This window comes from Dipodomys ordii, unplaced genomic scaffold (assembly GCF_000151885.1).
Source record: "Dipodomys ordii isolate 6190 unplaced genomic scaffold, Dord_2.0 Scaffold164, whole genome shotgun sequence".
Taxonomy (NCBI): domain Eukaryota; kingdom Metazoa; phylum Chordata; class Mammalia; order Rodentia; family Heteromyidae; genus Dipodomys; species Dipodomys ordii.
Genome location: NW_012267380.1, coordinates 1,793,726 through 1,818,875, shown reverse-complemented (window position 1 = coordinate 1,818,875; position 25,150 = coordinate 1,793,726). Strand labels below are relative to the sequence as shown.

The 25,150-nt window shown below is 43.5% G+C and overlaps 1 protein-coding gene and 1 long non-coding RNA gene across 2 annotated transcripts in view; both read right to left on the bottom strand.

Annotated features, from left to right (window-relative positions):
• Positions 1-25,150, bottom strand: part of Auts2 (autism susceptibility candidate 2) — an 824,367-nt gene that overhangs the window by 361,856 nt on the left and 437,361 nt on the right. The window lies entirely within an intron of this gene.
• LOC105998482 lies at positions 7,400-9,071 on the bottom strand. Its single transcript, XR_001175699.1, has 2 exons — positions 8,942-9,071; positions 7,400-7,623 (listed from the first exon to the last, which is right to left on the bottom strand). It is a non-coding gene; the product is annotated as an uncharacterized LOC105998482 (long non-coding RNA).

The window sequence follows — 25,150 nt, the reverse complement described above, 5'->3', positions numbered from 1 at the left end:
TAAAAGAGAAGAAAAGGAAGGCAGAGAGTATTTTTTTTAGCCAGCTATTATGCACTCTGTGTCTGGAGACTTTCACATGTTTTAATCTTTCCAGGATAACTGACTGTTTCCATAATGAGAATTGCCAAGACTCATTTAAGGCAAATGGTTTTCCTAAAACTAAGGTGAAGTTAAGCAAGAGGCTGTGGTTCCAAAACCACAGCCCAGTGGCCACTTCCTTCTTATAAATATATATATATATATATATATGCATATATATGTGTGTATATATATATACACACATATATACATATGTATACTTGTAAATCTATATATGCATATATGTGTATATATTTACACGTATGTATATTTGTAAAATTAAATTAGATGGGAGGAGGAAAGGTGATAAGAGTGGGTGAGATTGATTGAAACATTATAAACTGGTGTGGAAATGTAAGAATGAAATTTCCCTCTGTACAATTAATGTAAGATAATAAAAATTAAAGTAGGACAACTAAAATGATTGTGTGTTACATTTATTCACAAGGGACAAGAGCATCTATAGCATAAAAATTTGAATGAATTTGTTAATCCTGTCATAGTATAATGAACCATGAAAATGACTGGGCAAGACTCTAAACTATACAGAACATACCCCTGCAATGTGTGACTATGTAATAAGATAGGAAATGGGACTTGCATTTCAATGTATAAAGAGAAACCTGGACCTGAATTCCCAGGCCTGTAGGGTAACAGTGGACCGCAGTATGCATGCACTGTGTACATTGAGATATGACCTCTGAGCTAGAGAGACCATCTCTGAAATCCAATTCAATGAGGTTCTCATAACACATGGCATGTAAATCCAATGTCTGAGGAGTACACTGTGCTGAAAATGTTGGTAAGAAAATGTATTGCCTACATTATACTTCAGGAAAAAAAAAACCTGCTAAAATGTTACAAGACAGACGATACCTAGTGTGAGATCATTTGTCATACTGGAATGAAGCATTGCAGTCAAAGTGCCTGCTTTCTTCACTCTGAACAAAACAATAAGCAACAGGATTACCAAACACTGTGAATCTTATTTCTTTACAGAAATCATTAAAAAGGTCCCTCTGATTTAACATAATTCAAACACTGGTAAGAGGAAGATGGAGACACCTGGCTGCCCACAGTAATCAAGTTCAGTAAGCCCTAGATCTACCATCTTGTGACACCACGTGGCCCGATGAGTCTGCTCACTTAAAAAAACACAGAACAAGAAGCAGACCCGACTCAGTCTGTGAGACCAACACAGTGAGAATTTGGGTCAGCAAAAGCACAGCACTAAGAAAATCTGTGAAGTGACTGCTAAGCACGGAGCAGACAGGTATGGAATCTGAAGCTGCTGCCAAGAGCTGAGGGGAGCCTACAGGTAGATACAGGGGGTCTGCACCTATGGTCACTGCAATGGTACCTCTGTGTTCCTCAATGGGTCTATTTCTTGTTTCATTCAAACATCTACCTTGGCAAAATCAAGTCTACAAAAAACTACCTACCAAACACTTTAATTTCATGAAATGATAGTCAACACTTAATACCATCTCTTTGTCTAAAGATTCAAATATGGTAAGAAGGCACAAGGGAAATGGGAACAGACAAGGGTACAAAGATTGAAGAGCGACATTGCTTTTGACTGTGGTTTTTACTTAGAACACACTTTTTTCTTTCTTTTTTTTTGTCTGTCGTGGGACTTAACTCTGGGCCTGGGTGCTATCCCTGCTCTCTTCAGCTCAAGGGGAGCACTCTACCGCTTGAGCTACAACGCCACTTCTGGTTTTCTAGTGGTTTATTGGGGATTAGAGTCTCCCGGACTTTCCTGCCTGGGCTGGCTTTGAACCGAGATCCTCAGATTTCAGCCTCCTGAGTAGCTAGGATTATAGGCGTGAGCCACCAGCACCTGGCTTCACACTTGGTTCTGTAGTCACTAGAGTTAAAAAGAGATCTAAATATTACTATGCCAGCATTCTGAGGAACAGGAAGCTCACAGCAAGAACACTGGGCTACTGCCCACATTCCAGTGACTCCACCCTTTCCACGGTCCACCTCCAACCATGCAGTATTGGCTTGGAGCTGAGAAACCCCTTCCTGCTGTGGCACACTGGAAACTTTCTCACTATGGAGCCAGCTGCCCAGCCACAGTGGCTGGGAGCATGATGAGGATCAGCACCTTCAACCATAAAGGCTGTAGCTCAGGGGACCTGCAAGTCATAAGGTCTTTCTAAGTAAGATTCTGTTTCTGCATTACTGTAACAAAATGCCAGAGCTAGGCTGCTCCATAAAGAAAGGAGTTTTGTTTTGCCCATCATGAGGAAACACCATGGAGCAGTCTCTGGTGAGGGTAATGGCAGATGGCATCATGGGGGGAGCACAGATGGGTGTAAGAGAATGCAGCAGGCCACAGAGATCCATCTTCTCCAGAGAATTAATGGAGAGGTTCCAAGGGAATGATCTTAACTCTACCTGATGGCTGAACCTCAGTGAGCCAAGGACCCAACCCCCCCTTAGGGCCCACCTCTTTAAGGCCATCACCTCCCAACTTCCCTCCACTAGGAACCAAGCTCCCAACACATGAACCACTGCAGGGGAACTTAAGCCACATCCAAACCACAGCACTCACCCTCAACTTCAAGGAAATAAATACAAGGCGCTCAGAAGAGGATGCTCAAGAGAAAAGCTGAACACCACACATAATATCTCATTTAATACCTCACAGCTCTACTTACACCTATTTTAAAGTCAAATAAGACCCCAGTAAGCAATAGTTTGTGATGTTTTACACAGCCACATCTATCATCAAAATGACTCCCAGTCATGTAATTGGATGTGGCAATTGAACAGCAACTAGTCAAGGCTCCTGGAAAAAGGAAATACTTTTGGTTTTCTCCCACACAAGACCCTTTCCTTTTAAAGGAACTCTACACTCAAACTATTGTCTTGCCAAGTTCAATGCCACAGAAGGGGGTATGGCTTAGGACAGGAAAAATAAAAAGATATAACGCCAGATGTCCTCTTTCCATGTCTCCTATTCATCAAGCCTTGGTCACTAGATGCAACTCTTCCATTTCTGATGTCATCATTCCACTTAATGGTCATCTGACTCTACTGGCAGTGACCAGAGGGGCCTTCTCCTGAGAACAGTGGCGGCTCTCCTGCAACACAGACACCATCTCTGCAACATGATATTGACATTCCTTGCTACCTTGCTTTCTGCAAAGGCTTTCATTAGAAATTCTCTTTTCAAAGTAGGGTCTCACATTATGCCCGGGCTGTCCCACCGTGATCCTTCTACTTGTACTTGTCCATGTCTCTGTGGATCACAGCACCTAGCTAGTGCACCTAGCTAGGATTACAGGCACTCACCACTACACCCAGCCACTGATTGAGATATCATCTAATGAATGGTTGTTTTTTTTTTCCTTTTGGGCTGTTGCCCCTAATCTTGACCTGTCCAGTATCTAGAACTACAGGCTTGACCCTGTAGTTCAGCCCAATGCTTTCTCTTATCTGGTTATCACAGCTGAGAAATTCTGTCAGTTCTTGTTTGACTCCTTTGGTTTTTAGGCTACTTTGGTACCTTTGATTTCATACAAATAGAGATAACATATCTAATCTTTTTGTTGTTGTTGTTTTGTTTTGTTTTTTGCCGGTCATGAGGCCTGAACTCTGGGTCTGGGCGCTGTCCCTCTGCTCTTCAGCTCAAGGCTAGTGCTCTACCACTGGGGCCACAGTGCCACTTCCGGCTTTTTCTGTTTATGTGGTGCTGAGGAATCGAACCCAGGGCCTCATGCTTGCAAGGCATGCACTCTACCGCTGAGCTACCTTCCCAGCCCCAACATATCTAATCTTGTAGGCAGATAAACAGTTAATAAAAACTTCCATTATTCCCAGTGGCCAGCAAGTGATGGAACAACAGGGCACAGCTAGGAGATGGTCAGGGGGACCCATCCAAACTTCTCAAGAAAGCTGGCAGGTGTTTGGAACCCTCCCCTCCCCATTTGCCACACACATGCTTCACTGAACATGACCGGTCATTTTTCAAGTTCCATCTGGTGGGCTTAAATCTCAGATGTCCTTAGGTGATGTGACTGATTTCCATTTCTGTGATGGCCCACATTCCTCCAGGAGGTCCTCAACCGGTGCACCCTAGTCTCTTCTATTGATGATGCACAAACTAAAAAGAATCCCTCCTCCCACTCCCATCCCATGCCCCATGTGGCTGGTAACGCATCTGGTGTGTTGGCTGGGAAGTTAGGGCTGACGCATGTCTTTTTTCAACTTGGATTCAGCAAAAGCTGAGAATATTAGTCCTTGTTCCAAGAATAAGGAAAGACTTTTCATGCCCATGTATCTTTGTGCCTGGATTCCATATAGGAAATGACTCTCTGAGGTCCCTTGAGACTAGGTTACTGATGCTTCTGGAAAGCTTATCTGAGAGTGGAATGAGGAGAAATGCCTTCACAACTGATGGGCTTCCATGCTAAGTAGCCATAGCAAAATCACAAGTGCAGCCTTTAGATGCCAGTGCGGCATATCCACCCAGAGGAGACCACAAACAGATACTCATTGGATTCTTAATGACCATGGAGAAGAGAGAGCTTCATGCCACCCAGGCTCACACCAGAACCATTGGTTTTGACAGACCGAATTATTTGCTATTCCTGATAGATGGTTACTGGGCCATGGGTGCTACAAATTAATCCCACCATGCATTAGCAGTCCTAATTCATGACAGGCAATAAGTGCCACCCCCCCCCCAAAAAAAGAAAAGAAAACATCATTCAGGAAGTTTAAAATCTAATGGGGAAGAAAGATACATATAAATAACCAGAGTGCAAAGTATTATTTTAAGAAGCATCTAATACATTTGGTGGTAGGTTTCCTGTCCTTCCATATTATGAGTTATAATTAAGATTTGTAGTTCTGATGTAGGAAGAGCTTATGTCAATATAGAGTTGAAAGAAAGGAACCACTGGGATAAACCTGTGGAAGCTTCCAGCCAGTCACAAAGAAAGAAATGGAACATTGTAGATTAAAAAAAAAAAAAAAAAGGACCTGTCAGCTTCTTCAGGTGACAGAAAGGGGTCTACGTCAGTAAACGGAATTTCTTCTTTGGTTTTAAGGCAGCCTTTGGACCAAAAGCAATGTGAAGAAGCCCAGAACCTTCAGATTTAGCCAAAACCCTGTCTAGTCTATAAGAAGAGTTTCTGCTAAGAAGCCTCCATTCATAAACTTATTAATTCACTCAAAAAGTATTGTGATGTAGCAGTAACTTGACCTGTGTGGTGTTACAGGGGCCTTCACCATGAAGTGGACCCTGAGATGGGGCCCAAGCTGGTATGATTCCATTTTGAGCTTTATCTTTGTTTTAGGGATTTTAGACTTGATGGGCCTAATTCCCGGAATGAAGCATTTGGTCCCCCGCCCCTTAACAACCTAACCCACCCTTGATTGTTGAGTTAAAGATTGACTGACAAAACAGATAGGTTGTAATCTGGCTCAAACTGGTGACACCACTTGCTTAAGGTAAACCCTGCCTTTTGTACATGCTTACAGTAAACTCTGCCTTTTGCCCACCAAAAGGTAGACCTCGCCTTACCCACTAAATTTGTGTGCTATTTTAAATGAAGGTGATAGGCTGGTTTAAACAGCCATTATAGACAAACTGTAACCTCATTGGCCACCTGTGTGTGGTCTGGTATGACTGTATAATCCTTTGTGTGTGTTACGACCCCACTGGTTACTTGCGCGTGACCAAGCTCAACCTCATGGATTTTGCCTTTAAAAAGAATGGGGGCCGCTGGGGATCACAGTATCAGCTCCCGAGCCTGTGCTGTGGCCCTGACCGGTCAGTGTAGAAACCTTCTCAATAAAGTTGCTTCTTTGTTAACAACTTTGCTGTGGTGGGCTCTGTCACTCCAGATGACTAGGTGGGCTTGCCTGCCTGAGTAGGAGTCTTCCTATTACAACCATGAACCGGAGGTGGGCAAGCCAACACATGCCCCCCCCCCACACACACAGCAGCACAAACTGTTCATAAGCAAAAACAAACAGAAGACACTTTTCTGTAAAGACAGAATTTTAAATGATTTATTTAGATAATTGTTCTCACTTGAAACCGTTGGGAAATGCCTACCAGAGGCCTGGGAATCTATAGACTCACAAATTAAGTCCAAGATGGCTTTGAAACCTTTTTGACCCACTAGGAAACCAAACCTACTTATATACTGAAATCTGCTCAGCTGAGACCACCAGCCTCCTACCTACAAATGGAATTATAGCAGGTCTGAATGAACCAAATCTGCTTTCCAAGTAGATACAGGACCCAGCAGGGGGACACATCTTCCTGTTGGCTGATTCTGTCTGAATAGGGAGAAGATGGCCACTAACAACATGTCCTGAGACCTGGGAAAGCCCTCTCTGCCCCAGCACTACCACATGTGGACTAGTAGCATTCTTTTAGAGTCTTTGTAATGGGTCTCCAAAACTCTTGTAATAGAAATTGCCTACTTTGAAAAGGTCAGTGAATTAAGTCTTAACATCCACACGCCTCATCACCAAAGGAGCAAATTATTTACTGGGCTCTTGGGCAAACAGAGAGCAATAGCAAGGTAGGAAAGGAAATGGCAGAGTAGAGATTACAAACCATTGTTCTACAATAGGTAGTGGTCCACAAGGATAGGCAGGTCAGAAAGGGAAAAGAAAACATAAAGGAAGAAAAAGGGAGCAAGAAAAAAGAAGAGAAAAAAGGGCATTTGTACCTGCAAAATCTCTTTGCCTAAGACAACCTCTGTTTCTAACCTCCTCCAGGGGGCTATTTAGAGAGAAATGGCCCAGTCAGGGTGCCATTTTCAGTTATTAAAGAAGCGCGCTGAGCCTCTGGCTCTGAGCAGCACTTGACCCAGAGGGTGATGGGCAGAGGCAGAGGAAAGGGAATTAACCAGATCCCCTGTGGCTCCAGTCTGCACACAGCAGGGCTGATAACCACGTCCCTCTCAGCATGGATTCCCCAGAGCAGCTCTTTGATTGCAGAAGCCACTGCTGTCCGGGGCTGAACTGCAGCGAAGGACTAGGGGCCAAAGCCATGAGGGGAGGGGGAAGCCAAGAGAGGTCCCCGGGAAGAAATGTAATAATTAACACATTTGTCACCTGGTGGTCTAGAGCCATAAACCAGTGATGATAAAATAGCAACAATGCTGGCATAATTATCCTCTCCCAACAACTGCCAAAGGAGTGGTGATTAATCGGTCTGGAGGTGCTTTTCTAAGCAAGCCCAGCCCCTGGGCCAGGGTAAAACCCACATGCCCACTTCCACCATGGAGGAACACGCAGTTGACTTGAGGATTTTTTCCTCCTCATCTGAAGAAACATGAATAAATCACACATCATCAAGTTTATCATTTTTCTCCTCAGAGAAATATGAAATATTACAGATTCTCTCCAGTACATCAGCTTCTTCACACTCCATTAGCATGAAGGGACTATTTTTGATATAATTTATCAAGCCACTGGCCTCATTTCTCCCATTTCCTCCAAAGTGGAAACATGGTTGCAGCGGACTCAGCTTGTCCTTGCTCACCAGCAGCCGCGCTGCCCTCGGGGCTGGAGACAGAAGTGGGGGGACACAATTAGTGACAGATCACTAACCTGTGTCCCACCCACAAAAGGCTGAGAGGGACTAACCAAAAGAGACAGGAAGGGTGCGGTCTAAGTGTATCTCACAAGTTCTCACTGGGGTGAAAACACGGTCTTACATTTGTTTTTAAATGAGAATCTGTGTGTTTTGACCTACCACACTGCAACTGTAACCTAGTAAAGAAGCTATAAGCACTTCATGAAAACTCTAAGAGATGTGAAAACTAGAGAATATTAAAACATTTGCTCTTTTTACTCGTTCCTCTCACTGGAAGTCCTGTCAGCAGGGCTGAGAACAACAGAGTCTGCTCAGTTTCATATCATTGTTATCTTTGTTAGTGAGGCCCTACTATACTCAACATGATTTCCAAGTGGCTCTGTGCATGGCTAAGCTAATGTGCTCCAGTACAGGGCTGCAATTACACAAGAGACATAAGATGTACATGGATAAGAAAAAAATTTCATTTGGATCTTGAAAACTGAGTACAATTTCAAAGTCTCAATGAGGTTTAAGATAGGAAAATTAGAATGTCTTAGAGCTGCATAACCTTGAATTCCAGGGTGGTGTCAGAGTTGGGGGGAAGACAGGGATAGGAGATCTGCAAAGGTGCGGCTGGGATGGTCCCTGATGGGAAGGTGCAGCTGGATGGCCCCCAACTGGGGGGGGGAAGGGGTCGGGAGGTATGGCTAGAATGGCCCCTGATGGGGAGCCACAGCGAGCCCTGGCACTACCACAGACAACAGGAGCCACTGGATGATCCTAGTCATAGCACCAATGATGGAAACCATGTTCAACACTCTCACTGAAGACTAGCATGTTTTTAACTGTGAAGGACGACACAGGAATGGTAAATCAAGATCAGGAAGACATGTGAGAAGTCTCCTGAAGCAGAGTCTGCTGGACATCTTTAGAGCAGAGGACCCTCTTTCTATGTTCTGAGTCTGCTGCAATAATGCAGAAACAAGGGCAAGAAGACCTATACAAGAATGTTTGTATAAGCATTATTTTAACTAGAGAAATAATCTAAATACTCATAAACACAATGGTCACATTATTAAAATGGCATACTTATAATGGAAGAGCCAAACAGAACAACCAGCATTCCTTTCATAAATGAAACCTTCAGTTAAAAAACTGTAAAAGCAGGCTGGTGTGAGTGGCTCTTGCCTGCAGCCCTACCTATTCAGGAGGCTGAAAAAAAGGAAGAATTCAGTTCAAGGTCTACCCAGGCAAAAAGTTTACAAGATCTCTTCTCAACCCCCAGCTGGTCATAGTTGCACCTACCTGCTATCCAAGCTACTTGGAGAGGCTGAGGCAGCGAGAATTGCCATTCCAGTCCAATCTGGACAAAGTCCATGAAAGTCCATTTCAATGGAAGAAGCTGAAGGCAGTGACACACAACTGTCATCCCTGCTACAGTAAAAAGCCTAAGATGGGTCAATCTCAGGTACAGGTGCATGCTAGGGTGGGAAAAATAACTGCTGCAAAACATGGCTGGGGGTGTGGCTTGCCTAGTAGTGTGAGCCCCAGACTTCAAACCTCACTAGGGAAAAAAATGGCAAAGGTAATTAAATCTTACGATATATTTTCTAACACATTGAGAAACCACATAATATTCACTGATTATACACCTGAAGAGTCTATGAAGAAATCTAGAACTGTGGTTCTAGGTCATGACCTGGGAAGAGGAGACCATGAGGAGGGCATCAAGGTAAGGATTGCACAGATGGTCATGAGGTCATTCTTCCCAACTGTATTTAACAGTAAAATGTAAAAGATGAAGAATCACTCAGAGAGTAGTCAGAGGCATCTTTGGGGTAACCACTTTAAGAAAATGGACAAGTTACTAATCATTAAAGCAGGCTGAGGAAGAGCAGTCAAAGAGGAGACCTCAGAGCCAGAGACATCCCGGGGGAGGAAACCCAGCAGGCCACAGGGCTCAAGAGGTGTAAGGATGTGGCTGCAACGTGTGCACCTGGGCCCTACTGGGCAGGAAGACCACCTGAGATGAAGAAGGACTGAAGGGCTGGCAAGAAGGCAGTGGAAGGGGTGGAGACAAAGTTAGAGAGAGGGCCAGGGTGGGAATGGGAGGGGGTAACTGCAATGGAAAACAAATGGAACCCTGGTTGGAAGCCTTCTAACCCCCAAAACACTGAGAACACAGCAACAGCTAGCCCTGGAAAAGACCGAGGGTGTAGGTATGTGTTTTCTTTTCAGAAAATTCCAAAGTTGGCAATAAAATTCACTCCCCTACCTTCCTTCTGAAGGAACAGAATTTTGTACTCTGCCCATTTTTCTCCAAATGATAAAAAGTATTTTCTTCCATTTTAGGACTGAATTGGGACAGGATAGCTCGGAAAGTAATTCAAAGCAAAATAAGAACAACATGCCAGCCTCTCATATTTTTCTTTGTACAGAAATGCAATAGGGTAACTTATTTTTGAAAATCTGAAGTTTATTAGGCTGGTATTTATTTTGGTTTCCCTGGAGGGTACAATTATGCGTTAGAAAGACCTGTGGCTGGAAGACTTTCACAATAAACTATTTCTCTGCTTACCACATGTACCAGGAGGAGCAAAGAAAGTCTCCTTTGTGTAGATTTTTGCTGAGATGACTCCTCTCTTCTGTCGGCAGCTGCATTTATTCTGGCATGACTCTGACCACTAGCTACACCACAGAGTGGCAGTCCGCGGGGATTTCACAAAAGGTTCATGGTGAGCCCCGATCTCAAAGGGCCTGAGAGAGGGAATCAAATACCACCCTGAAAGCTTCTCTTACAACCAACACATTCATCGCAGCACTGGCCATGAAGGGCTGGCCAGACTGGCGGTGAGCTGGGAGGGGCTGGCCTCAGGGCCCTACGCTCTCCCCAGACCAGAAAATCTACACTACACTTTGACATCAACTTTCACAAGAAACAGCCCTTGTTCTGGCAAACTTTTGGCTCCCATCCCCGCTTCTTGAGAACCCCACTTTGCAAGTTGAGTGCATGGGCCATGCTTCCCTCTTTCTCAGAGGTTTACAGAAAATGTCCCCCAAGTCCTCATGTGTGATAAACATAACCCAAATGGGCGGGGAGGTCAGACTCAGGTGTGAGCAGGGGGTATGGCTGGCCATACCTGCAAAGCTGTGACATGCAGGTGTTAAGGCAAGAAGAGAAAAGCACTAGGCAACATGTCTGGATAATCATGGCTTCCCTAGAGAGCTCCCCTCTCTTATTCCATGAGTATAACTAGTCCAAGAAAGAAATGGTTGGCATTTGTTTTTTCTCAGAGCTGCATCTGTGAAAATGTGCAGTCCATGCAGGCATGCATGGGCCCCAATCTGGCTGGGAACAAGCAACCAGTAGCCACCAAGGCTCGAGTTCCAGGCAGCTCTGAGACATAAATGGCTGCAGGGTAATGAGGGCTGGCGAGAGGGGCCTGCATTCCAGCAACTCCAGCGAAGCCTGGGATACCCAGCTGAGCCAGAGGTGAGGCCAAGGCAAATAGTGGAGAAAAGATCAACTAGGAAAGTGAGAACCCAAGATGCCTAGCCCATAAAAGCTCAGGCATAAACAGCATGGAGACAGACTTCCTCCTGTGTCTCCCTGGCTGTCACATGTGCCCACTGGCTGCCAAGACATCCCAAGTGACACCCACAGACGATGACACACAACAGTGGAGATTCAACAGGACTCTGCATTCCATTTTTCTAGCCTAATATACATTTCAGCTATTCGTCCATGCAACAAGAAAAAGGAAACTTTCCAGTGAAATCCCTTATTGTAATGGGACGTTGTGCGTGACGCCCACAGCGGTGCAGGGAACTGAGGGCACCAACTCCCTCTGGGTCTTGGAGGCTCACAGACAGATTGTTCTAAAGAAGAGATTTACTTTTAATTGTTACCCCAATGGTCCTGCTGTTCACATCTCTCTCAAAGTGTTCTCTGCTCTCTATGCAAGGGGTAGGGACCCCAGAGGGACACTGCATCCTTCAGGGGGGCAAAGAGACAAGTGTTATGAGTCCAGAACTCACAGGAAAGCTAACTTTCTAACAATGAAAGGTGAAAAGAAGAATGATGCTAATTGCAAAAGATTGACTAATTGGACAGAACTCCTTGAGGAAACTCTAAAACTAGAGAAGAGGCCATTCCAATACCTAGCAAGTAGACAACTCAGAGAGAAAACAGAAATCTCTACCAGGGGTGGGAAGTGTGCAGAAAGCCTGCATCTTTTGTGTGGTGGAATCGTGGCATGTCTTGGAAAGGAGAGCCCTTCCTATTGACTCCCAGAGTCTGGTGTGCAGGGGTCTGGTCTCCATCCTATTCTTTAGCACTAGCTGCTTAGCTTGAGGTAAATGCTTCATCTTTCTGGAAATCAAGTTCCTCCTCATCAAATATGGGCTATCTAATCTACCAGGGAAAGCTGTGTTGAGAACAGATGACCCAGTTTATTTTTGTGTGCGTCAGTACTGGGGCTTGATCTCTGGACCTTGTGCTTTTGCTTTGTTTATTCTGCTCAAGATTGGCACTCTACCATCTGACCTATACCTCTACTTCCATGACACAGTATAATGGAACACTTCTCACCAAATGCCAAAGACCATGGTGAAATATATAAACTTGGACCACCACTTCCACGACTACCACATGACCCACCCAAGATGCGTCTGGTGCCCTGCCTACGCTAATAGAGTCACATGACCAGAGACATAAGCCTTAGTTTTTCTAAGTCTGTTTCCTCACTGGAAAACAGAGAACATTGTTGATGGGTAGATTTTGGGAGTCTTTGAGTGATTACCTATACACACTTATAGAAGCACCCAGCACCTAGCCAAAATCAGTGGCCATTTGCTGCAGTGGTAATTCTATTTACTAGCAGACAGAATGCCTCCACTGAAATCCTGACAAAGCAAAGCAGGGGAAGGACAGAGTGGGAGGGCACAGGCTGAGTCCCTGATATGTGGAGGACATTTTTTCTCAGCTATGCTAAATGAAGCTTTTCAATTCTATAATTGTGCCTAGTCAAGTTGTATTCACCTTTAATGAAATGATAAAATGATCTATGGAAGAAATGTACTTATTAACAAGCAGCTTCCCAAGTATAGCACCTGAGATCCGAATGAATTCAAGCTGACTTCCCCGACTCTCATTTTTGCACCCACCTTTGGGTTGGAGCAAACTGCACTCTAGTGTCAGAGCCCCCGGTCAGACAAGACCTTGCCCTGTGAAGGACAGAATTGTGCTTGTCCGACCCCATGCTCAAAGGCCAGAACGCAGCGAGTACATCACACCACACTTCTGAGAGCAAGCATGCTGCTAGGGAAATGTTCCCCAGCAAATGTTCCCCAGGACACAGTAAGTAACACCCGGCACCTTATTACAGCTAACAAAGATCCAAGCTTTACCTTGTTGGTCAAACACAGGCAAAGGCTGAACAGAGGCAGCGACGCAGAAGTCCAAGCCTAGAATGCCACTTCCTCTTCACAGCCCTGCTGAGAAAATCAGCAACAGCAGTGTGGAGAGGCAAAATCATTGCTGCTTCACAAAAGAAGAAATCAAACACTAAAGAGCTAGAATTTCCCCGCAGTTAGGCACTCTTGAATAAGTGCCACCTGCAGTTTTTGCCATGTGAGCAGTGAATATTTCAGGCCCTGTTTCCTCCCCACTCTGCATGGCAGAGAACGGATGCTCACACCTCCAGAGTTTGCTCCAACCCCCAAAGTCCAAACCAAATACCAACACCCTGGGAAGCCCTATAAATCCTTATACTACAGGTTAGCGGGAGTCAGCACCACCATGCAAGAGGTGATGTGGAAAAGCAGGTGCTGCTCCCACCTTCATGACCCCTGATCCCCTCTGTTTAGAAGCCTCGGAGGTTCCATTTTCTGTCTGCAAGCAGTGTCAGGGACCAAGTCTGTGAACTACGTCAGAGTTGCTTGCTATCACTTGCCAGTCATCCTGGCCTGGCTTTTCTAATCACTAAACTGCAGACGTGTTAATAAAGACGACCATGCAGTTCTCCTCCAGTGAACTTTGGCAGGCAATCGCTCTATCTAATAAGAATATAGCCAGGCAAATAGTTTATAGTGTTGAGAGATATTAAAATTGTCAAAAAATGCACAGGGGGAGAAGGCATTAGATATACATATTCCAAGTTATTAAAAAGTGAAAAAAACATAACGGTGAGATTAATGTTACAGAACCAGTGTGCACCTCTAGAAATGAAGGGTTTAGGCTATATGAAATACCTCCTGTGCGCACGGATGCGCGATGGCTGTTGGAAGAACCTGTGTGCAGAATCTGAATGAGTGATAGGCTGCAAGCACCAAATGAAATTCAAGGAGAAAATAAAATTTCCCTTGAAAGAACATTCTTTAATTATGAAGAAGGGTGTCTGGGATTACCCTACAGAAATCCTGCAAATCCTCCTTCCTTACTCCTGGTGAAATGACAGCTACCTGGAAAGCCATTTTTTCCTGCCTTGCTCTCTGGTCCAGAGACACAAAAGGATGGAGATAGAGAGGAGAGGAGAGAGGAGCGAGACACACACAGAAACATCGGCCAAGGGCCTTCCACAAAATGCCAGAGGATGGAGGCAGAGAGGGTTGCTTCATTGTCCTCACGGCCTCCAATTCCGCTCGTACCATGTGCGCAGATCACAGCGGGTTTAGGAATGGCAAGAGAATGAGAAGGTTTGGAGGGGAAGATGGACTCCTGGCATATTGCAGAGAGTCTCAGAGCAGACAGGGATTCAGCACTCATGTGACCCCTGAAATGCAGGAAGAAATGGAGTCCTCTGTCTTCAAAATCTCTGACCAAGAAGAAAGGGGAAAAACTACCAAAAAAAAAAAACTTGTTTATAATAAAGACTACATTCTGTAGCAATTTCCTAGATTCCTGGGGTTAGAAATCTAGATTGCCAATGGATAAGTGAGCCTTAAAATCACATCCCTGCTGACAAAAATTCATTTCTTATAACCGTCTCCATTTACCGGAATGCTGGATCTTTCCCATGGGGAAGGAACAAATGAAAATGTTATTTCTCTGCTCATGAACTCATACCTTTCTGTCTGCTTTTCACTGTTGGCAATTTCATTCTCCTCCAAATTTGACTAAAGCCCGTGACCTGAGGGAAATAATGTCTATATAATAATCTTCTGAAACTCTAATTCTGAGTCATGTTTTTTTGGATGTTGCCGAGCAGTTTATGAAAATTGCACTCAGCTATGAAATGTAAGCGATGTGATGTGTCTGCCTAACATAATCATTTGCCGGGGAACATGTTGCCAATACTAATGAAAAGGGGCTCCCACAAAGGCCCTGAGAGCCAGTTAATGGCCACAATGGCCCAGCGGTCGCCCACCCCAGAGCGGCCCCTCTGTGCTGCTCAGAAGAGAGCTGCAAAGGGGACAGTCAGGTGGGATGGTAGAGGGAGAGGATGGGCAAAACACCACTATGGCAACCCTTCCCGGTCCCTGCCTACCTGGAGTCCCTCACACACCAAGGCCTGTGAGTGTCACCGTAACAGGCAATCTGTCTTGTTCTGATTGTCATTTTAAAGCAAACCTCACAGGTAGGATGGGCGCAGTTGTGTTTTAAGTCAGGTGAGCCATGGCAGTATAAGTAATGAACACTTTTCCATGAGGTTTGCAGATAACTACAGTACATGCACCTACAAGGCTGAAATTTAATCCATCTGTCAGTCAATTTACCATTCCCAAATGGACTAAGGGCCATTATTTTACTTCTCTGTAAGCCATTTCAATCCATTCAAAGTGAGAGCAAGAGAATAAAATAAACAAGGTATAAAGACAACCTGCCTTAGAGTAAGCCCCACCTTTGATGAAGAGCTTGGATCTGTGGTGGGTGACAGCTGTTCACTTAACCTTCCTACCAAAGAACAAACCAATGGCACAGAACCTCAAAACCTATACTTAGCTCTCATACTGCCTTTTGCAAAACAGTGGGGAAAGTGTTTTTTTTTATAAATATGAAGCTTCATTATTTCAATTTCCCTCCCCTCTCCTGATTCCAGCAAAATGAGAATTTTTATGGTTTCCAATTTTCAGCAAGTATTGCCATAATTGTATTTGGATCTTGAGGCTATTTTGGAGAAGAAGTGATGATGGAAAGAAAGTAGTTGGTGAAGTTTTGTAAGCAGCCACACCTCTGGAGCCAGCACATGCTAAAACCATCTAGAAAGCTGCACTAACAAAATAACCAGCAAGCACTGCGATCAAACACTCACTACAAAGATTATGCCATATATTGAACTGATTGGTGTTTAAATGAATCCTTTTGTTTCTCACTACATACATTTTATAAAAACGGTACATTTTGTAGTCATGTGCCTCTCAGTTTTAAAAAATCAAAATCAAAGCATTAAGCTCATGACTATGAATATCCCCTTGGCTATCCAAGGGTCCAGGATCTTAGGCTGCAGTCTGGGCATTACATAGGTATTTCCAAGAACTACAATCAGTGGCACAGCTCTGGAATAGGTCTCCTAATTTTGGAGTTCTCCAGCAAGAAATGATCTCTTTTCCCTAAGTAATTCTTATTTTAAAAAGTTATACACAGGCACAGGAACAAAGGGAGGAAAAGTGAGCAAATACAGTCATTACATCCAATGTACTCTATGTAAAAAAAGTGAACTATATAGGGACAGGAGGGGAAAAATGGGGAGAATAAAGGAAGGAATGACATTGACCAAGAAGCATTGTACTCATTCATATACTTACTTATGGAATTGTAACCTCTTTGTACTACTCCTTAATAATAACTTATAAAATCCTATGATGTATTTGTAAGGTGAAACATACACACTGAACACACTGAGAAAATTCTTCTGAAATAATACCAATGGAAGTATAAAAACATAAAAAAGCCCAGAAAACAAATTACAAATATGCTAGCCATGTTTGCTGCATACAGTCATCTAAATGATAGAAACAAACCAAACAAATGGTGGGATGTGGTCGCTGGGGGTGAAGGTGGTGGTGAGGTGAGGTGTTGCTCAGGTCTTCTGCGGGTATCCTAGTTTGAGGTGACTTGACCATCTACTCCTGAGCAGAGGGTCAGCAACTCTGCACCACCATGGGTCCAGCCTCCCTGAAGTTCTGGTAGTGTCTGTGTTTCATCCACCCTGGGGTTCTGCCAGGAGTGAACTGGGGATGAACCCTTTCTTTAGTGACGAGACCCTCTTGTCATTATGTGGCCAACCTGTATCTCTGGTATCCTTGTTGTTCCAAAGTTTACTTTTTCTACCACTTCCCCAATTTCCTGTTCATCATGGTTTACACAATGTGTTTTAACATTGTTACATCCCTAAGGTGAAAATGTGTTTTTGTAAACACACAAAATTAGGCTTTGCTTTCTATCCAATCTTATAAACTCTCCATAATTAGCTACTTACATTTAATAGTCGTCAATAGGGATGAGTCCAGCTACCATTATACTTTAAAAGAATTTTCATCTGTTTCTTTTTCCTGCCTTCTTTTGTATTAATTGACTATTTTTAATGATTTCATTTTATCTCTTTTATTGGCTTGTTAAGTACATTTTGCTTTATCTTTTTCACCAACGGCTACTCTAGGGTTTATAGCAGACATTTCTAACTTAAAGTCTGCCTTGAAATTTTATCTTTCTGCTTTACACATAACAGAAAACTTACCACAGGACATTTCCATTTCCTTCTTGTTATCCATTGTGCTACTGTTGCCAGAATTTTACTTTGACGGACATTGCAAACCCTGCAATATATGATTATTATTTTTCTTCACATCAGAACCAGATAGTGAATAGTAAGCTTTGTAAGCTATATATGGTCTCTGTTGTATGTTGATTACTTTGAAGGTTTTCCCCAAGGTTTTTCTTCAAATCCTTAAAATAAAACCATTCTTGGCTTATGAATGGCATGGAAACAAGCCAGTGGCTGGATTTTGCTGACAAGTATTTTTTCAAACCTTCCTCTAGTCTCTTTTCCAAATATTAAAAGAGGAAAATGGCTTTTACATTTATCTACATTTTTATATTTCAAGTGTCCTTCCTTCCTCGGTATAAAATGATATATTCTACGTAGCAGTCTATTTCCATTGCCTGAAGAGATTTTTTTTAAAAAACATTTCTTACAGTTCTTGTCTGCTATCAAGAAGTTCTCTTGGTGCTGGGTGCTGCAGCTCATTTCTGTAATACTTGTTGCTTGGCAGGTGGGGAGAGGGAGGACCGGATGTCAAGGCTACTCCCCCCACCATTTCAACAGCAAAGGCTAGGCATGATGGTGAACATCTACTAGCCAAGCTGAGGCAGAATTGTAAGTAAAAGAACTGACATCCAAGTCAGTACTGGCAAAAGAAGGAAGGAAAATAACCCAAGCAAAAAGGAGTGGAGCATTTATGGCCCAGGGGTAGAGTGTGTGCAAAGTGGAAAGCCCTGAATCCAAACCCTAGTACCACCCATCAAAAGAAAAAAGTTCTTTTAGATATCTGATGAGGTTTTAACTCTGCCTTCCTTTTTGAGGTATTTTTCCTAAATGTACAGTTCTAGATTGAAGGTATTTGTTCTTTTTGTTCTAAGGATTTTACTCCATTGTCTCCCAGATTACATAATTAACAACATAGAGTCTGCTGAGCACAAAAATGTATATTTCTCTGCATGCAGTATTTCCTGTTTCTCTCAGAAGTCCTGAGCGGAGCATTCTGCTTTTCAGCAGTTTGACCTCAATGTGCATGGGGGTGCTTATCTCTGTACCTATCCTAACTGCTGCCATCTGTGGTTTGATGCCCTTCATTCTGGAAAATTCTCAGCCACTTCCTCTTCAAGTACTTCTACTCTTTCTTTCTCTCTTCAAATACATGAGCCTCTTGGACAATCTCCCACAGCAATGCTGTTTTGCTCCTCTGTTGGTGGTTTCAGTTTAAAAGGTTTCTGTCATTTGTCTGATTCAAAACCCCTCATTCTCCACCTTCCCCCCACTGAGGAATCCACAGAAAGTTTTTCATCAATGCCTACGTTTCTATTAACCCTCACAGTTTCTATCTCTATATGGAAGCTCCTCACCAATGTAGTCACATGGGTCACCTCGTCCAACAGATCTTTTATTAAGGTATCTCAGGCATTTCAAAATCCCTATCTAGTGTTTGTATGCCTGGTTTTGGTGACTGATTTACCTCTTGACAGAATTTAGACCATTTTTCTCTAGTTTATAAGTGTCTCAGAATTGTTTCTAGAGTTTGTATGGAAAAGAAAGTGAAGTAAATAAATTGCTGCTGGGAAATGAGTAACTGCTTTCCAAGCTGGCAAGGGTGAGGACACTTAAATGAATCCAATGAGTAGCTGTGTGTGCGTGTGTGTGTGTGTGTGTGTGTGTGTGTGTGTGTGTGTGTGTGTGTGTGTCTATGTGTGTGTGCGCACGCGCTCCCTGTAATTCAGCACATTGTAGGGTGAAGATTCCCCCATGTGAGCTGTATTGACCTGGTGCCAGCACCGGTAGTCCAGAGGATTCAAAGCAGAGGCGACCCCAGTCTAGTACTGAGGGACAGATAATAAAAAACCAACCAGTGAAGAAACATTCTATAAAATACTTGACCAGCATTCATCAAAAAGAAAAGAATCAGAAACAGAATGGCTGGGGAGCCAGAGGAATACACAACTTAGTGCCTCTGGCATAAAACATAAAAGGATGTGAACTGAAAGCTAATATTAGTACATAGAAGTCGATGTTACTTCACAGCAGTACAAGGTCCTTAGTTGTTATAATTGTACCATATTAATGTAAGATATTAACCTAGTAGGGAAACCAAGTAGGGTGTTATCTGATAATTCTACTCTTTCATAACTCTTCTGCAAATGTAAAAGTGCCCAGAAACAAAAATTAATTTGTAAAGACATGTCACAGAGTTTTCCAGCGCTCGTCATCCACCCTCAACTACTGCAGGACTGAAACACTGGCCTTTGGTGCTGCCTGCCTTTCCTCCAGCACCAGACTGCTTCTCTTTCTTAAGCTTCAAAGTCTGCTGTGGAGCATAAGCTCCCCTGGTCTATGGACCTCCTCTTTCTCCTCCCAGCTCAGCCTTTGCCTGGCCCTGTGGCACTTCTGCCTCTCCCACAGCTGCTTTCTTAGAAGCAAGGTTGATGGAATAGCTAGGGCATGGCAATGTGTTCTGTTTCTCTGCCAGAGGTAGCACCTCTGCTTTCTATCAGTGTGGAACCCTGACACAGTGATCTGTCTCGATGGCAGATGGTTTCCTGGTTTCGCTTCAAAGCAGAGGAAATTTCAAGTTCGTTCTTCACAGCAGTGTCACTGCTCAGGAACAGAAGGACAGATACATTTCTTGTCCAGAATTCTACCCCACAGATTATTTTTAAATTAAAATTTGTCTTTCAAAACAACTGACATAGATCAAATATTGTATTCATAAATTGTTTTGCTAAATACTTACTCCTTTGTACAACTACTAAAATAAAAAGGAAACAAACAAAAACAACTGTCCTCAACTTAGTGAGATCTCACTAGAGGCTTCAGACCTCAGGGAGCGCTTGTTCCTTTCTTGGAAGGAAGAGAATGAGAGAAGAGAACTTCAGCTATAGGTAAGATAACACATTTAGGGAACCCCTCAACAACCCCAACAATATATTTCTTTGACAGGCAAATCTGCCTTTGTAATTCCTTTTGGAAAATTTTGTATAAAAAAAAATTACACCACGAGGCCACTGGATGTCACTGCAGGTTTATGGAGTAGTGCCCACTGGGGCTTAAACTGGGCTATAAATAAAGAGACTCTTAAAGCACTCCAAAGGGGCTGGCAAGGAAGTTGTCACGCTCTGAGGATTTATGGGTCTAACACAGATGCACTGGCGATACAAAATATGCCAGCGATAATGTCTTCTTTCCGCAAATCCTTGACTGGAACAGCTTGAAGTAAAGGTGGGAACAAATGATGTAAGGCTAGCAGACCTCGTAACAGCCTAGCATAGGAATAAAACCCTGCCAATCAAAGCAGAGGATAAAGATGGTGAATGAAAGTCAACACTAAAAAGCCCACAATGGTAATAATAAAAAGTAACAATAATTAAAGAACATCAATCAAAGATGAGATGGATCCCCTAAGAAATCCATAGTTCACCCTAAGAAATAAGATGACATACCATATTTAATCTGTCATGGTGGCTGCATTACCTACCAGGCTCATAGAAGCCTTAGAATTTTCAGTGGGGAAAAAAAATAAAGGGAACAAACTGGGAAAGATTCATTAAACAAGCACAGCAAATTAAACAGGAAATGCCAGGCATCCCCACGGGGAAAGTCAGATGTTTGATGTTACCTGTCCTCTTCATAACAGTGCTCTATCCCCAAAGAAGTCATTGTTAGAAGACTCAAAAAACTAACACCAAAAACAAAAACCTGGCACTTTTGTCTTCAAGAAAAAAGAAGGGAGATTTAAATCAAAACAAAAGCCTAATTCCCACAGAACTAGACCTCCATGGGGTTTGTCTCAGTATCATTATATCAGAAATGCACAAGTCCTGTTTCCACATTGATTAATTCCAGCGGAGAGTGGAAATTTGCATGCAATTTACAATCATTCCCTTCCACAAATGTCTTCATTTAGTTGTATTTTGAGCTTGGCATGACAAGATTATTGCAAATCACGGCTCTATCAAAGAAGAACCTTCTTTTTAAAAGAAAGTCACAGTTTCATTAGAAATACTGCAAAAGGCAATGGCAAGCTCAGGAAGAAGAACCAGTTTTTAGTCAATTCATTATTCTTCAACCTGCCAGTGTCAGCCCTGGAAGAAGGCTGCTTTACCAATGTCTCCATATGATGCTGACAGCCATGAGTGGCCAAGTCATGACATACTGTAAGTGGAAAGCTAGTGAGCTGACATCACGGGGAAAAAGCACTGATGACCTCCTTTTGCAAGCATCTCCTAGCCAGCCATCACAGAAAAGCTCTAGAAGGCTAAGTGAGTAATTTGAGAATCACTTCATGAATTAGGATGTATTCTCCTCATGAGTGCTGGAAAGGGTGGACTCTACAAAGTGGTCAAATCATTAATTTGTAAAAAGAGGGAGAACAAAGACCTTTCTTATGGCAAGAAGAACTGGTGTCTTTGGTAAACCAAAAGTTCATCAGAACCATACCTTTAGTGAACAGGCAGCTGCCTGCTCTCTCAGCAGCCTCACAGTCTTGCACTGAGTGGAACAGATGTCCTTGCCCTGTAAGTATTTCACCAGTAGAGTACTGTAAAAGTTGTTAAACCTCCAGCATGCACACGAGAGTATAGATAACTGAGCAATTTTACATAAAGATGCTGCTGAAGAGTCACATGTAAAAAAATCTCTTTTTTGTTAATAAAGATGGCAAAGATCAATTAAATAATCACCTGACAAATTGTTGCTTTACAGAAAGCCAGAGCAGTGGAGATGTTCCTGCAGACGTCCACTCAAGACCACAGGTTGGCTGGAAGGGGAGGTTACAGGAGAGACTGCAACCACGTGACATAACCTCCACCCCCATAGGAAGACAACAAAAGTTTGTTTTGAATGAGCATCAGACAGACATACTATGTATTAGCAGTGCTTAATGAAAACTGCAAAGTGCCTAGAAGATACATGGCTTAAAAACATCACTGGCAACCCATACGCTATTCTTTCAGATACGGAACAGCCTGACTTGCTCGTGTCATGGTTTGGATCTGAAATGTCCCTCAAACACTCATGAACTGAAGGCATGATTCTGAAAGCAGCAAAGCTGAGGAATGTGTCTGGAGAGGTGCAGGGATCATGAGCTAAACTCATCAATAGTAGTTTGAGATCAACAGACAGTTAACAAGTAAACTCAACATGGAGTTAAACGCAACAATCCATTGAGGAGTTCAGAACTGAAGGGGTGTGTTAGAGGCAGGGCCCAAACCTTGTCTTTGGATCTTTCTTCCCTTCCCCTCTCTGTCACTTTGCTCTCTGTCATCCTGAGAAGGTTTGCTCTTCTATGTACTTGATATTCAGGGGGCCCAGGAACCACTGACACCATGAACCAAGATGAATCTCTCCTCCTTATGATGACTTTCTCAAGTATTTTGTAACAGGCAATTGAAAGCTGTAAGCCAGTAGGTTATGTGGCTCCTCTTTGAAAGTTTATATAAACCAAGTATCTAAACCTCCCCAGTACTATCCTGCATGGTGGTTGGAAAGCAGATATGCTCTAATGAAGGCCCATCCTCTGTCTGTACTGACAGGCTTCTACTCTGCCTACCGCCTCCTGTGTGTGGTTGCCAGAATGCAACACCAATGTGCTGGCCCTCAAAGGCCTACTGTTTCCCGGAGTTCCTTCTGAGCTTCATCTCCTCTTTGAGCCATTGTGCTATGTTGGAAACAAAAATTCAGAGGTGGAGTCACAGGTACTTCATTGTCTCTTTTTTTTTTTTTGTTAGTGATGGGGCCTGAATTCTGGGCCTAGGTGCTGTCCCTTAGCTCTTCAGTTCAAGGCTAGCATTCTACCTCTTGAGCCACAGCGCTGTGTCCAGCTTTTCTTACTTATGCTGAGGAATCGAACCCAGGGCCTCATGCATGCAAGGCAAGCACTCTACCACTGAGCCACCTTCCCAGCACTTCATTGTCTCATACTGAGGTCTCGCCACCACGTTGCAAGACCCACAAACTGTGACTGAAGGGGTCACAGGAACTAGCAGAGAGAATGACTATTTCAAGCACATGGAAAGACACCATGGTATCCCCAAACATCCCACTGTTGCCAGCCTGGACCATGTGCCCTTCAAATGGCCTTAAGCTCATGGGAGGGCTCAGATGTATTCTAAGAGCACTGTGGAATCATCAACGTTCTGAGAGGAGATGATTAAAGCAAGATGCAGGTTTATGCTACCGCAAAAGCAATCAGAGGAGAGCAGAGCAGTAAATAAAAAAGAAAGCTGTTTATCCAGAGTTTTCTAAAATTACACTGTGGTCCAAAGGAATATGTAATATGCCTGCACTAATAATAATGAGAGGAGTATATCATGGATGATGAGATTTATGTATTTATTGCTGCTCACTCTGTCAGCTCTATAGTTCTGTAGGTAAATCACGCACAAAGCAAGACTATCAAAGCCCAGCACTTGTTCTAATAATCACATCTTTTTTCTTGAATATAGGGAAATCAGAGGCACCACTGTGCAGAAGTGACCCGGTGTGCTGCCTGTGGCTGTGCGCCCACACTCATAGACCCATGGGGTCTTTCCTTACAATCCCTGGGCCTCTTGAAAATCCCCATTCCCAACACCGAACGCCATGGACCAGTGGCAGGCTTGAGACCTGAGTATGTGCTCAGAATCTCAAACTGACATAGCTCACTGGAGGGAAAGTTTAGGGTGATTCTTCGCTTTATTGGACAAGGCCATCCCTGGTAGTGACCGTTGAGGGCTCTCTCTGTAGATCCCCTCTGTGACTCAATGACTAAGTCTGCTCTAGTCTACACTCCAAGTGTCTCACAACTGCCTCACTTCTCTCAACACACCTTCACTATAGTCATTTTGTCTGGAATGTTCCATCATTAGTCTTCTACATGGTACCTGAAACACATATCTCAACCCCCCTCCTGAAGTCCTTCAGGAACCTTGACCCCTATACTCTGTCTCTACAGAATACAAACCCAGTTAGGCCCCTGGAGACCTGCCCCTTTCCAGTCTCATTCCTGTCATTCCCAAGCATTCCAAAAACGCCAGCTTGTTCCTGATAGCAAAAGCCCTTCCATTGGTGCCCTGTAGTGCTGCATGGGTGCAGCCCCATTCCAAGATCCCTGGGGATCTTCCTGACAGGCTACCATCTTTGCACGATTGTAGTTTGCATCTAAGTTTCCTCCCCTCTCCTCATGAGGCAACAACCCTCTAAGGAAGTGTCTCTCAGATGAGGTGGGGTTCCACCAGGTGTCACTTTGTCCTTTCTGCAGTCACTTTGAACATTCCAATTTTAGGACACATCCCTTAAAGGGAGGCACCTTCATCTACCTAACCTTAGATTGTGAGAAGTTTTTGACAGAAAAGTGAAGAACCAGGAAAGAAGAAAACGAGAGTCTGAGAGCATACAAAGAAAAATGCCAGAGAATGAGCAAGGTACAAGTGATAGAAGCTGACAGCAAATAGAAATAACTCAACAAAGAAAAGAAAATACCAAGAAATGGCAAACTGTTAGTGAGCAGTAAGGAAAATAAAAAGACTGATTAAATTAAAAATGTTCATTTGACTTGCTGTTTTTCAAAATGGCAGGAAGGCCCTCTGGTTAGGCAGGAGTATCACCTGAGAAACCGTTCTCCACGAACACAGAGACAACACAGTGATAGGGACAGGGACATACATGGAAGCAGGGAGTTGTGAGGATGGAGTCATGAGCATCCTCCACTGCTCAACGGCCAGGCACTGCACAGGAGAGCCACTTGCTATGGAGGCTTCTTTCTGACCTCACCTAAAGCCCAAAGGCTGAACTCAAGACCTCTAGGGCTCTGAGCCCACTGGAGATT